A 3,225-nucleotide genomic window follows, 5' to 3' on the forward strand; every position below is an offset into this window, starting at 1 on the left:
GGAAAGAATGGAGACTCAGACCAGCCTTTCTTTCCCTGCTGGCATTCACAATGGGGTAGAAAATATGTTTTCTTTTTCCAGAGTCAAAAATACTCTGTTTTGCACCTTTCACCGGTAAATAAATGCCTGTATTTTATTCTGTTACTGTATTGCTAACAGAAATACCAGAGACTGGATGGTTTAGAGAGAAACAGGGCTTATTAACTCACAATCTTGGTGATTGTAAAATCCAAAGGTATAGATAGGCCCTGGCCTTAGGCAGCCCTATAGGAAGTCTAATGGAAGCACACAGAATGGTAGGCAAACAGAGACAGAGTGAGAACGAGATGGAGTGAGCTTGTGACAACTCTTTTTTCTTTTCTTTTTTTTGAAGTTGAACAACATTTTTTTTTCTTACGTAACAAGGCATCGAAGAACGAGGTCCAAAACTGGCCTCACCGTTGAATATTGTCAGGGTTCTGAGTCAGCTTCTCTGAGGTTCTGTTTTCTCTTGATTCTAAGATATTGCAGCAACTCCAGGTATCATGTTATAGAAAAATGTGAGAAATAGCAGGAAGTGGGAATGGAATCTTCCCAATATATCTGTCTTTACTGAATGAGGAAAATCTTTCCCAGAAGCCCCATCATATCCCAGTGACTAACGCTGGGACATACTGGCCACTCTGAGCTGCGTAGGAAGCTGGAAAATTAACACCTGAAATCTTCAGATTCTAAGGCAAGACATGGATGTTGTCAATAACAAGAGGAGTTTGGTATGCCTGCTGACAGAAGTCACGAAAAATCATCAAGAACAACAATGTGGAAATTAAGAAACACTCTCCTAAATTTAAATTACTCCTGAATTAGGAAGAAATAAAAACAGATTATTATAAGACCACTTTTTACTTCATCAGTTTGTTTTTATTTTCTGTTAATTTTTTAATTGCTTGGATGTTTGGTAGTCTTGAATAGTCCAATGATTGTATTTGAGTAGTCTTTTTGTTTTTTGTATATATGCATGCATTTAAAGACTGTAGAAATTCTTCTGGAAGTATTTCTGGCTACCATCTTATAGCGCATAAAAATTTTCTTTTCATTACCATTCAGAGCAATTGCATGATTTATTTCCTTGTTAAAACAAAAATAATTTGGCTATTGTATCTTCCCCAAAGAAAACTGAAACTTTCAACTACTGTTAAAATTATTACACCACGGTCAGAAAAAGTGATTCTGGAATGTTTTAGAGACAAATTTATTTCCAACCTTTCTCTGCTTCTTGGACAATCACAGCCTAAACAATTTATATCCATATAGTTTTTCTTTTATATGAAGTTTATGACTTTAGTATAACGCTGAACAGAGGAATTCTCACTTACATTACATTCCTCAAGTTTTTCTCTAAGAGGTTGTGATTTGTCTAAGCTAGTGGGCTTTCACTGTTCCTTCCATTCATATGGTTGCTTGCCAACATAAATTCTCTGATAATTAATAAGGGGTAAGGGCTAGTAGAAGGTTTTTCCACATTTCTTATATTCACATGTGTCCCATTATGCATTCTCTGATGTCAAACAGTAGCTGAGTCATGACATAAGGTCTTCTCACATTCTTCATATTCACAGGACTTTTCTTCAGTATAAATCACCTGGTATTGAATAAGTTGTGAGCCATGACTAAATGCCTTCCCACATTCCTTACATTCATATGGTTTCTCACCCGTATGAATTCTGTAATGTACGGGAAGATGTGAGACCCATTTGAAGGCCCTACCACAAACTTTACATTGGTAGGGTTTCTCTCCAGTGTGAATTCTCTGATGTTGCTTAAGTTATGAGCTTACCCTAAAGGCCTTTCCACACACCTTACATCCTTACATTCATAAGGTTTCTCACCAGTATGAATTCTCTGATGTCAAGAGTTGAGCCTTGATTAAAGGTCTTCCCACATTCCTTGCATTCATGCAGTTTCTTACCAGTATGAATAGTGTGATGTCGAATCAATTGAGATTGATGACTAAAAGTCGTCCCACATTCTTTACATGCATAGGGCTTTTCCCCAGTATGGATTCTATGATGTACTTTAAGATGTGAGATCCAGTTGAAGGCTTTGCCACATTCTTTACACTGATAGGGTTTCTCACCTCTATGAATTTACTGATGTTCAGTCAACTGTGAGCTTCGACTAAAAGCCTTTGCACAATCTTTACATTCATAAGGTTTCTCGCCAGTATGAACTCTCTGATGCTGAATGAAATTTGAACCAGAATTAAAGGCCTTACCACATTCCTTACATTTATACGGTTTCTTACCAGAATGAATATTCTCATGCTAAATTAGTCGTGAGCCATATTTAAAGGCCTTCCCACATTCCTTACATTTATAGGGTTTCTCATTAAGTCCTGATGATTAATAAGGAATTCCTCCTGCCAGAAGTCTTTTCTACATTTACTGTATTCACAGGGTTTATCTCCACTGTGAATTTTATGGTAAAAGGTAAGGGATGCTTGCTGGTAAAAAGTGGGCATTTCTTCATGACTGATTATCATCTGACAAATGTCTATTTGGATTCCCCAGTTGTCTGTTAAATTGGCTTCTGCAATCACAATCATCTTGAAAACTTGAGCATTCAAGACCATAACTTGCAAGGCTTTCCATTATCTCCCACTGGGGTAATTTAGCTTCACAAACGTGCTGCTTTGGAGGTAATACATGGGTGTCATCTCTGGGCTCCAATTCACGGTTCAAGTCCTGACCTGAAAGTTTACTGTCTCTCTCTCTGGTCAAACTGGGCACAGACTTTCTGTCACCATTCTGTTACCTTCCAGGGCTCTCTGCATTGTTCCAGGAAGGAGACCACATCGGGTTTGGAAATGGCAAGGCCCAGTGGGACTAGGTTGTTATAGTCTCCAACATCACATCTCTGTACAACTCCTTCTGAGCAGGTGCCAGCCATTGCCATTCTTCTTGAGAGAAGACTATGGCCACATACCTGAACAATTCTGACCTAAGGAACATGACTTTTAGAATTTCAAGGGCTGTGGGTCCTTCTTCTGGTTCCTCTCTTGGGGAAGGGCAGAGTCCTGAGATGGCAGAGCTGTTGTGTCCTTGGTTCTGGTTGCCACCACGCCCACGCCCCCCCACAACCCAGAGCGCGAGCCCACCTCAGCACAAGCAGTCTCACCGCCCGGAAAGCTTGTGACAACTCTTAAAGCAAACAATGAGGCAGGGAAGTGGCATGGTTGTTTGGGTG

At 39.6% G+C, this 3,225-nt stretch overlaps 1 pseudogene; it reads right to left on the minus strand.

Moving 5' to 3' along the window:
• Positions 1 to 1,396: 1,396 nt before the first annotated feature.
• Positions 1,397 to 3,064, minus strand: LOC102475019 (zinc finger protein 582-like; annotated as a pseudogene).
• Between the last annotated feature and the right edge of the window lie 161 nt (positions 3,065 to 3,225).

This window comes from Tupaia chinensis, unplaced genomic scaffold (genome assembly GCF_000334495.1).
Source record: "Tupaia chinensis unplaced genomic scaffold, TupChi_1.0 Scaffold000081_1, whole genome shotgun sequence".
Taxonomy (NCBI): domain Eukaryota; kingdom Metazoa; phylum Chordata; class Mammalia; order Scandentia; family Tupaiidae; genus Tupaia; species Tupaia belangeri.